Source organism: Pinus tabuliformis, chromosome 7, assembly GCF_031772625.1.
Source record: "Pinus tabuliformis cultivar Carrire ecotype Pingquan chromosome 7, CPIR1, whole genome shotgun sequence".
Taxonomy (NCBI): domain Eukaryota; kingdom Viridiplantae; phylum Streptophyta; class Pinopsida; order Pinales; family Pinaceae; genus Pinus; species Pinus tabuliformis.
The window spans coordinates 2,048,259,394-2,048,271,557 of NC_142293.1; positions in this window are offsets into that span (position 1 = coordinate 2,048,259,394).

Here is a 12,164-nt window from a genome sequence, read left to right on the forward strand (position 1 = left end):
AAAAACACATAAATACTGAGATTTACCATTAAAGTGTGAAAACAAAGAAAATATCTGTTTATGTTTCAAAACGCGGATACACCGAGGTAAACGAGAGTCTACACCAGGATTAACACACAGTTGCACACTGAATCAATTTATTCAATATAATAGAAGTTACAGAGTCTTGGCCCTCTCGACTCAATTACAATAATTTATCTGACCTCTGTCTCAATCTCAAAACCCTATCTAACACTCAAACTCTCGCCTCTCACTCAATTCTCAATCATCACAGCTAATCCCTTTCCATTACATTTCTTCTCTTTTATGAGTCAAATCCTATTCTAACTTCACTAACAACTCGATCTCTATTTTAATCAATCTAACAATCAAATCTCTATTTTTAAGCTCTATTACACACCTATGCTAACAAATTAGCCCTTAGTCTAAAATAAGACAATTTCCTAATTATTACAGTAATGAAGTAAAGATCATTTTCGAGAGATCCAACCCTCTCTACCAAAACTGACTTTTGACCACTCAGGTCAATGAAATTTAACTCATTTAGCCACAATATGTGAACAAACCATCACATTGCTGGCTAAGTCCAGATGCTCCTGCATTAGACTCCCGGGGAAGAAAAGAATCATCCCTCAAACTTTCAATGTTTACTCCATACTTCTGCAACTCTGTTGTTGTCAATCAACTAGCATCCTCCACTGGTTGTCCTTTCCATTTGACTAGATATTGAAAATAAACCTGTCCTCTAGTTCTTTTGGATACTCTTTTTTCCAAAACAGCTTCCATTTATTTCTTAATTGTCTTTGGAATTTGTTCTTCCCAGTTCAAAGTTTGAACTTCATCTTCTATATTTTCCTCCTGTAGCTTTGTCTCTGTCTCTTTGTATGGATACAAATCAACAACATTGAAGATAGGTGATATTCCAATCCCTTTTGGCAATTCAATTTCATAAGCATTAGTTTAAAACTTTCTTACAATTCTACATGGTCCTATCTTTTTCATTTTTATTTTATTGTAAGTCTTAGCAGGAAATCTTTCTTTTCTCAAATACACCATCACTAAATCTCCCACTTGGAATTCTTTCTTTCTTCTTTTCATATTAGCTCTTTGTTTGTATTTTCCACTACTTTCCTGTAATCTGCCTTTGACATCTTCTTGTAGACTCTACATCTGCTCTGCAAACTCTTCAGCTTTTGCACTTCTTGTCCCCTGTTTACCCAAATTTCTGAGCTCATATACACCTCTTGGATTCATCCCAAAAACAATCTGAAATGGACTCATTCCAGTACTTCGGTTTGGAGTGTCATTATAAGCAAACTCAGCTTGAGCTAGTGCTAAATCCCACTGCTTAGGATTTTGATACACTAAACTTCTCAATATGTTCCCCAAGCTTCTGTTTACTACTTCGGTCTATCCATATGTTTGAGGATGGTATGCTGAACTAAAACTAAGGTTAGCTCCTAGTTTCTTCCAAAGAGTTCTCCAGAAATGCCCTACAAACTTTGTATCTCTATCAGACACAATACTTATAGGCAATCCATGTAATCTTACAATTTCTGAAAAAAATAGATTAGCAATATGTGTTGTATCACTAGTCTTCTTACACACAATGAAATGTGCCATCTTGGGAAATCTATCTACCACAATATAAATGGAATCATTCCCCCTTTGAGTTTTAGGTAACCCCAAAACAAAATCCATGCTAACTGCATCCCATGGTCGGTCTGGTATTGGAAATGGCTGGTACAATCCTGTATTCTAGCTTCTCCCTTTAGCATGCTAACATATCCTGCACTTCTCAACAAATCTCTTAACATCAGTCTGCATCTTTGGCCAATAGTAAAAACCATTTACCTAAGCAAAGGTTTTGTCTTGTCCAAAGTGACAAGATAATCCTCCGTTGTGTTTCTCCTTTATTATGTTTTCCCTCATAGAACATTTGGGAATGCACAACTTGTTGCCTTTAAACAATAAATTTCCTTGGATAAGATAATCTAACCACTTACTTCTATTATGAACTATTTGATTTTGTACTACTATATAAATATCTTTGAAATCTACATCATCTTTATACATTTCTTCGAATCCTACAACACCAACTTTTAATTCTTGCACAATGAAATTTACCCTGCTTAAAGCATCAGCAACTTTTTTCAACTTACCACTTGTGTGTTTTATCACAAAATTAAAGCTCTGCGAAAACTCTACCCACTTGGCATGTTTCTGGTTCAATTTTGGCTAGTTGTTTATGAACTGTAATGCATGATTGTCAAAATACAATATAAACTCCTTTGGTAGCAAATAATGTCTCCATTTTTTTAAGGCTTGTACAATAGCATAAAATTCTTTATCATAAGAAGAATACTTCTTCTTAGCTTCATTTAATTTCTCACTGAAGTATGCGATTGGTCTCTATTCCTTACTCAAAACTACTCCAATTGCAACTCCACTAGCATCTGTTCAACTTGAAATACTTTTTCAAAATCAGGGAAAGCTAAAACTAGTTTCTTTGTGATTTTCCTCTTCAGCAACTTAAAATTCTTGTCTACTGATTCTGTCCACTTGAATGTCTGATTAGTCTCCTTGATTGTTTCAAGAATTGGTGCACAAATCTGACTAAAACTTGTGATAAATTTCGTATAAAAACTTGCAAAACCATGAAAACTTCTTACCTCAAATATATTCCTTGGAATAGGCCAGTTCCAAATTGCTTGGACTTTCTTTGGATCCATTTTCAATCCTTCTTTAGAAACTACAAATCCCAAGTAAATTTATTCTTCTTTTATGAAACTACATTTCTTCAGATTTATCAGTAATTTCTCTTTCTGCAGAGTTCTTAAAACCAATTTAAGATGCTCTAGATTCTTCTTTACTTCTACTAAATACTAGAATATCATCAAGATAAACAATAATAAACTTTCCTGCATATTCCTTCAAGACTTCATTCATCAATCTCATGAATGTGATAGGTGCATTAGTGAGTCCAAAATGCATCACTAACCACTCATACAACCCACTGTTTGGTTTAAATGCAGTCTTCCATTCATCTCCTTCTCTAATTCTTATTTGATTATATCCACTCTTCAGATCTATTTTAGTAAAATAATTTTACCCACTCAAACAATCCATCAAATCATCCATGTGTGGTAAAAGAAACCTATACCTCATAGTGATCTTGTTTATGGCTATGGAATCTGTACACATATGCCATTCACCTCATTTCTTTGGACTGAGTACTGTTGGTACAACACATGGACTAAGACTCTCTCTGATTAGTCCCTTATCCATCAGTTCTTGTACTTGTCTTCCAAATTCTGCATTTTCTTGAGAAGTTAATCTGTATGCTGGTATGTTTGGCAAACTTGCTCCTAGTATTAGATCAATATGATGACTAATACTCCTGATTGGTGGCAATGCATTTGGCAACTCGTCCACAATAATATCAACAAAATAATTCAACAGAGTTTTGATTTCTTTAGGTAAATCATCTAAGTTTGTGGAAGTCAAAATTACCTTAGGTCTCCCTATGACAGCAAAATGCATGTCTTCACCTTTTCCAACCTCTTGCAACAACTTCTTTCCACTCACCAACATAACACTACTTCCAGGTGCTCCTTTGTCAGCTTCATCCTTCAATGGCAACAGTGTATGTTTATTTCCATCCTTCTCCAGAGTATAAGTATTTTTTCTCCCATCATGAATAGCTTTCCAATAAAACTGCCAAGGTATTCCCAAAAATACATGGCATACATCAATTGGAATTACATCACAATATCACATCTTTATAAGTACCAATCTGTATCTCTACCTTGCATTGTTCTATCACAATAATCTGATGTCCTTTCTGCAACCATGACACTTTGTAAGGAGTAGGGTGTAATGTTTTCACTAATCCTAGCTTGTTCACCATCTCTGTAGAAACAAGGTTATCAGTGCTTCCACTGTCAATTATCACTTTACAACATTTACCTTTGTATTTTCATGTAGTTCTGAATAAACTCTTCCTCTGAGTTGGTTCTCCAATCTCTTTCTCTTTCTTAAGCAATGCCCTTTTCAACAACAGGGATTCTCATACTTCAGGGAATTCTTTCTTTTCTGTAATTTGAGTTTTTTCTTCCTTTGCCTTAGCCACATTCACATTCCTCTGACTTGTTGTCTTATTATAAGGACAGTGCCATGATCCATGTCCCCATTCTCCACATATGTAACACCAAATATCTCTTCCTCGACCTCTTCCTCTGGGTGCTAATCTTCCTCTATTAAAATCTCCCCTCTGTGGTGATCTACTACTTGAACTTCTTGCTTCATTCTGATGTTGTTGAACCCTTGGTCTGGTAATTCCTCTACCTCTTACTGAACTTTTCCCTCTATTCCTCTGATTTTGTTTTCTCAACATCTTCTCTTCTGCCTTCAAACCTGCTTGATAGGCATCTTCAATGGTCTTCAGACTTAGCAAGCTGTTTTCATCCTGTATGTCATATCCTAATCCACTGATATATGTGGCTACCTTCTCCATGTCATCCTCTGCATGTCGTGCTCTAATACTGAATCTATAAAAATCTTCTGTATATTCTTTAATAGACATTCCTTTTTTCCTTAAATTCTATAACTGTTTGAAAAGATTTAACTGATAATGTTTTGGCATAAATTTAGCTTTCATTTTACTCACCATTTTGTCCCATTTCTTGATCTTGGACTTTCCTTTTCTTGTTCTGGATTTTTGTAGTTCATCTCAACAAATAGCTGCATGATCCTTCATTCTGGTAACTGCAAATTTCACCTTCTTTTTGTCATCGACCTCCTCATAGTCAAAATATTTTTCTAATGAACTGATTCAATCCATTAGCTCTTCTGAATTGAGACTCCCTTCATACGCAGGAATTTCCACATTTGGTTTTCCACATACTTTAGCCAACATCTTGATAACTTTGGTAGTTTCATCTTCCTCCTCTTCTTCTTCCTCAGAAGATTCTTCTGCAGCACTGTCAACTCCTTCATCAGGTGTTCTCCTCTGAGCAATCTCCATTGTGTCCATCCTTGTACGTAGACTCCGGATCTCCTCCAGAAGAACTGCATTTTCTTCAGGTCTTCCTCGAGCTATGCCATATCCTCTCCTCAGTGGCATGTTTACTGTAGTCAAACTCAATCTCTGTGATCTGATACCAAAATGATGCAGGAGGCTGATGAAACTAAGGTGGTAGTCTTAAAAATAGACTATTGTCTACTTTAGAACCAATCAAATGCGTTTAAGCGGATTTTGTTTGTCGCTTACTTTACACTGAGGGTCCTGATTTTCCCCTAAACACGTCGGTCCCACGTTGACTTTCCCTTTTAAATAGGTGCTTCACTTTACGACATTGATCTCCTCTCTCCATATCTAACGGTCGTCACTTGCCCCGATCAACAAAACAGTTCGATGATCATTCTACGTCGTTGATCTCCTCTCTGCAGATCTAACCGTCATCACTCAACTCGATCAACAAAATAGTCTGGTCTTCCTCCACCATTGATAAAAGCGCACTTGATCCAGTGGTTGATAGTCACATCGGGTGAGCCACTTTCACAGGGATTACCCTCCGGATAAAGCGGTTTTCTCTCTCCACCCGAGTGCTACGTGTTGCTTGGTTAATGGAATCGGGTGACTACCCCGAATTACCACTTACAGCTTTTCCTTCGCCCGATAACCACCTTCGCTGATCAAACCCACATTTCCAATATAACCACGTGCATTAAAGCAAACTTAAATAAAGCGCTTAATCAATTTTTTAACTCTTAATTCCAAGATTACCCCTTAACACTAAATGACCGTGATTTATTGAGACTTACCATTAAAGTGTGAAAACAGAAAAAATATATGTTTACGTTTAAGAACGCGAATAACAGAGGTAAACGAGAGTCTACACCAGGATGAAAACACAATTGCACACTAAATCAATTTATTCAATACAATAGAAGTTACAGAGTCTTGGCCTTCTCGGCTCAATTACAATGATTTATCTGACCTCTGTCTCAATCTCAAAACCCTATCTAACACTAAAACTCTCACCTCTCACTCAATTCTCAATCATCTCAGCTAATCCCTTTATACTACATTTCTTCTCTTTTGTGAGTCAAATCCTATTCTAACTGCACTAACAACTTGATCTCTATTTTAATCAATCTAACAATCAAATCTCTATTTTTAAGCTCTATTACACAGATATGCGAACAACTTGGCCCTTAGTCTAAAATAAGACAATTTTCTAATTATTACAATAATGAAGTAAAGATCATTTTCGAGAGATCCAACCCTCTCTACCAAAACTAACTTTTGACCACACAGGTCAATGAAATTCAACTCATTTAGCCACAACATGTGAACAAACCATCACATTGCTAGCTAACTCCAGATGCTCCTGCATCACTATCTAGTATGGAGTGTTGAGAAATGTAGCTAGTATATGTCTTCTTAATTGTATTGGAGTCATGATGTTGTGTATTTGTTGAAAGAAAGAAAAATAAAAATTATTTATAAGCATGGGTTTCATGCTTTATTTATTTTAGTTCTAAGCCAAAGCCGCCAATGAAGGCTTCTAAATTTTGTGTCATAAGTCCTTGTCCATGTCATCATGCAATAGACCCTTCCTGGGTTTTGTATGTCAAGAAAGAAAAATTATTTTGATGTAAATTGGTCATATAACCCTCCTCCACCAAGGCGCCTCAAGTTCTTCAAGTCCGCCTAAAAAAGGAGCTACAACTACTATAAATAAGAAACTACTCGACCTCATTTTCTCACCCATCCAAGAAATTTGGATTTGCAATTGTAGGAGGAGGTAACAAGTGTGAAACACCAAGAGAAAGGTGAAAATAAGGCTAGCGAAGAAGGAGGAAACCAAGTGAAGAATTTAAATACTATTTTCTCTCTATTTTGACTCACACATGCAAAGAAATTAAAGTTCCAGGAGGGCCGAAATTGTAGGTCTGCGGTAGAGATGAAAATTTGTTGTAAGAGGACTGAAATTTTGTGACTAATGCATTATTTATGCAATTTGACTTAAGTTGAATTGGGAATTTGGCTAATCATCTTGAGATACTGACTTGGTGCGTTGGAGGAGGTCTTGATCTTGGTCAAAGATCTTGGTTGTCTCAATTTCACTTGGTTCTACTATAGAAGAAGAGTTTGACTTAATTTTCCTCTAGAAGGTGTGTTGCCCTGGCTGAGAGCCTACATATTGTGTCTTTGATCTTCATGTTTATGGTTTTGGTAGTTGCTTTATTATTAGAATTTAAAGAAGAAAAAAAGAATTACTAAGAATTTAAGAAACAACATAAGTAATTATCAAAGATAAAGAAATATATTTGGCTTTATGATTGTCTAACATGGTCTCATAGCAAAGGTGAAGAAGAAGGAAAAAGGTAGTTGTTATATCAACAAGCTCTCATCAACTTAAGTAAGAATTCAATAGAAGTTTTCAAGGTAGATCATAAAGAAGAAGAGGCCCATTTAATAGAAGGAAGGATGTATTGAAAGGTATACAAGTTGTTGTTTCCCTATAAGCTAGTTTAAAGTAGAAGACTTTTTGAAAGATGCAAAAGATATCTAGTCTTCATCAAGAATGTATTCATATGGCTTCATGAATGAAATCTGAGAACACGATTCAAGGAGCCTCCAAAGAATAAGGTATTGGATTTTGTACTAGGAAAAGTCAAGGAACCCTTAAATCATGTTGAAAAGGAGAAATACAAGGAAATTGATATTCTTTCCATGATATTAATTATGGATGGAGTCAAAGACAACTTGGTTCCTTACATATCCGCATTGGATTCTTCAATAAAATGTATGATTCTCTCTCAAAGTTGTTTACAATAAAAAATATTGGGCAAGTCGCAAGTCTAAAGAATGAACTTCGAACAGTGAAGATGACAAAGAATGATACAATGTCTTCCTATTTTGTAAGAATTTCCCATATAAAGGATGAGCTACAAGAAATTGATGAAATTGTTCCAAAAAAGGAACTTGTGATCGTTTCCCTTCTAGGACTACCAAAATCTTGGAATTCCTTTGCAATAGGAATTTGTAGTTGGAAGAATTATCCATCTTTGGAAGAAATGTGGTCTACTACATACATGAAGAAACTTGTCTTTCCTTGATAGAAGGTAAACAAGAAAATGAAGAAAAGCTTGCAAGTTCCTATTGTTCTCATTTCAATAAGAAAGTAGGGAATAAGAAGTTTAAGAGGCCAAAACAAAATAGTGGGAAGATTCATCTATCTAAAATAAAATGCTATCATTATCACAAGATGGGACACTATAAGAATCAATGTCCTGATAATCCTAAAAACAAGAAGAGAGAAAGGGGCCCCGAAGTCTAAAAATGAGGACCCCAAAGTCAAAGACTTATTATATTAACTCTCATGTATCCTTCACTTATAGTTTAGGCTAGTGTTTTTAGTTCTTGTATAATTTCTCTTATGTTTGTATCTAGGATCAATATTGTGATTTATATGGTTTATATTTAATATGTTTTTCTTTTGAGTTGTTTTGATGAATTAAAGGAATTCCTCACAAGATTAAGTTGATATAAGATCCAGAGGGATCTTCCAAGTTTTCACAAAAGATAAGTATCTTGTTCTTTATTTCTTTCTCTTTGTTGACTTCCTATATTTTGTTTAGTTTCATTTGCACTTGTTTATAATCATCTCTCTTGTGCTTTCATTGGAAGGAAATTTTGTAGGAATACTCTAAAAGGAAAGAGGGAGCGTGAAGTAAGAATTATGACTAGATTTAAAAGAAGAAAAGAAATTTTGTCGTAGAGGAATCCCTTCAATAAAGAAACGCTATAAGGTTTGTAAAAGAAAAAAATCAAGGCATGCATAAGTGTGTGTAGCATTTATTATTCATATAAGAAGGTATGATCATTTTTGTTTTTAAAGTTTGCTCTATATTACTAACCCTCTCATGTCTATGGTTTTGTATCATAATTATTCTTCTTTGTCAAGGTGTTTGATCTTTAGATTAAATCACGCTTAAATCAACCCCTATCATATTACTTATTGTTTGATCACTTTGATAAAACACTAACCTTTAGGGTTCACTATAAAACCATAGCTTTTTAATTATTAAGGTTTGTTGATGTTATGATGAAACCATAACCTCTTTAAGGTTTGATGTATCTAGGGTTTACAATGAAACCCTAGTAGAAATTGTTATAAGATTACAAGGCATGATAATATAACCCTAATGTAAAAATTCTTTTGCTATGATTGAAATTCTAACTTGATTTAGTTGTTAGTATCTAAGGTTTACTTTTATTGATGGTATCTGTCGTTTGTGACAAAGTCCTAAGCAAAAGGGTGTTATAAAATTCTAAGGCATGAAATTGTAACCGTAGTCAATTGCTTCTCTTTACTATCCCATCTAGATTTAGAATTTGATATTTAGAGTTCAAGTTCTTGCTCAAAGCTTTTAATAACCCTAGATTCTCTCTCTATGATAATATGTTAACCCTAATTTGATAAAGTTGATTTCATGCTCTCATATATATATATATATATATATATCCTGATCAATTCTTTTAATAACCCTAGATCCTATGTTAACCATATATATATATATATATATTGATCAAAGCTTTTAATAACCCTAGATCCTCTCTCCATGATAATGTGTTAGGGTTAACACATTATCATGGAGAGACGATCTAGGGTTATTAAAAGCTTTGATCAAGATATATATATATATATATATATATATATATATATATATATATATATATATATATATTTATATATATTTGTATATATATATATATATCAAGATATATATATATATATATATATATCTATATATATATATATATATATCTATATATATATATATATATATATATATATATATATATATCTATATATATATATATATATATATATATATATATATATATATATATATATATTTGTGCTTGGTTAACCTTGCTCTTGAAGATTTGCACATACATAGTCTTCAAGATGTTTAATATGCTCACCTATCTCATACTTGTTAATGACTTGATGATAATGTTCAACATGAGAGAAAGAGGGAGTTGAAATAGTATTGATGGCATTGAAGTGTACATTGCCAATTAATATATAGCCTTGTTTCCATGTGAAGTTAGAAGATATTATGTTCCGAAGATTGAATTTCTTCGATGATATGATGATGTAAAAGAAAGATCCTGTGTGGTTGAGTTGTTGATGGATTTGTCCCTAAGTAGAGAAGAAGCTTGGATAAAGAAAGTGTATATCTACCCAGTTGAGAGGGAGAGCATATTATGACAAATATAGTGTTGTAGTGCCTACAACCACCCTCCAAAATTTTGCCTTCGCTTCGTTTTGGAGCCTCCCTCCTTGAAATCATAGAAGTTATCCTGCACTGATCATGTAATTGTGTTTATTTGTTTTCATCCATCGCTTATCAACTTGTGTTCATTCACTTGTCCCGTCGGTCAACCATAAGCTGCCCAGAAGTTGGTTCACATCTGGTCAATCGGTTATCGAGAAAAGCTGCGCAATCCTGAAGGTAGTCTGTCTTCCCCTCAGAAATTGCACAGAGTAGCCCAACAGTTGTCCTGCACTCAGAAATTGCACAGAGCAGGCCAACCATCCTTTCTCTCGAAATTGCGCAGAGCATGCCAGCTTACACTGCTCTCCGAAAATGCCTAGAGCAGCCCAGGCCAGCTGCACTGCTCTTCAGATTTACAGAACTAGCCCGTAGCACTACTCCAGAAAAATGTGCAGAGAAGGCTAGCATCACTGCTCTATAAAATTGTGCAGAGTTGGCTAGCCAGCCAAGGCCACTCAGCCCAGAAATAGCGCAGAATTTTCCCTCAATGATTGTCTGTCGCATGTGGCAGTAGGTTTCCCAGTTCCCTCCCGAACTGTGCAATCCTTACATAAATTCTAGTTATCTTTTTTTGAAATAGCAAAAAGAAAAAAAAGAAAATCATCCCTAGATTTTATGTATCTATTTTTAGGAGAAGGTGTTGGCTTGTTGGGGCCTGACCTAGGTTCAATGTTATCTACACCAACCAACAAAACCATAAACTGATGGCCCTTTTGGAAACAACTTGCGTAGCGTAGGCTGCAGTCTCACCCGAAGCAGTATTAGGAGATGACAGAACCAATTTTATGCATCCAGAGGTCTGTGTGATGGGCTCCTGAGGTTTCTAGGGCTTATTTCTATCTTCGTGAACCCTAACCCTTCCAGAACAGATAATCAAAGTAATTTACTTAAAAAACTTCCATATTTTTGGGAAGGTCTTTAATCATTCATAACATGTATAAATAGTACTGATCTACTACTTTCACGCACAATATAAAAATTAATTCATGTAATTTGCAATACAGAGAGAAAATACAAAAACTTGCAGAAGTAAGAAATAATACACAGATGCACAAGAATTGGCTCAAAACTATATTTATAAGATATTATCATTCAAGTACAGACTCCTTTTCCCTGCACACTTAGCTGTAGGGGGCAATGCACTCAGCCTGCGGACTTACCAAGGTCTCTGCGCACTTAGCTACAATAACCTTCCCCTTCGCCTAAGTACAGGAAAAAAACCTTTCCTGTCTTTTCTTACTTACCTTTTCAAATATTTCTATCAATTACTTACTTCTTAGACTTGTTATGACTCTTCTATTAATAGCCTTTTCGCTTATAATACCATGGTCCATGGACCATGGGCGAGTCTCAAAACTTACTATCACCAAACCACCTAAGGGAATAAATCCCCTTTGAATACTACTATCTTTGCACTCCACTTACACAAATCGCGGAGACTTTACATTTTTACAAAAATAACTTACAAAATTTATCAAAATTTACCCCACGGAGCTCATCCCAACATGCCCCCAACACAATTTGTGACTCGTCCTCGAGTCACTCATCTGGCACTGCAATCTTGTCCTGGAGTTCCTTAAACTCCATCTTCAGAACATACAAATTATATGTGCCCTGCATAGTGGCTTGGTGTACTTCCTCGACGAGCTTCTCCATAGTGGGTCCTTCCACTGCGAGGCCCATAGTCCTTTATGTTTGTTGGATGCCCTTTAACTTGTTCTACATGGATAGAGTGAGCTGGTTGGCTTCCTCTGTCCAAGGTTGGGTTATGGCCATTAGAATGGACTCTTTCCAGCATAGCTCTT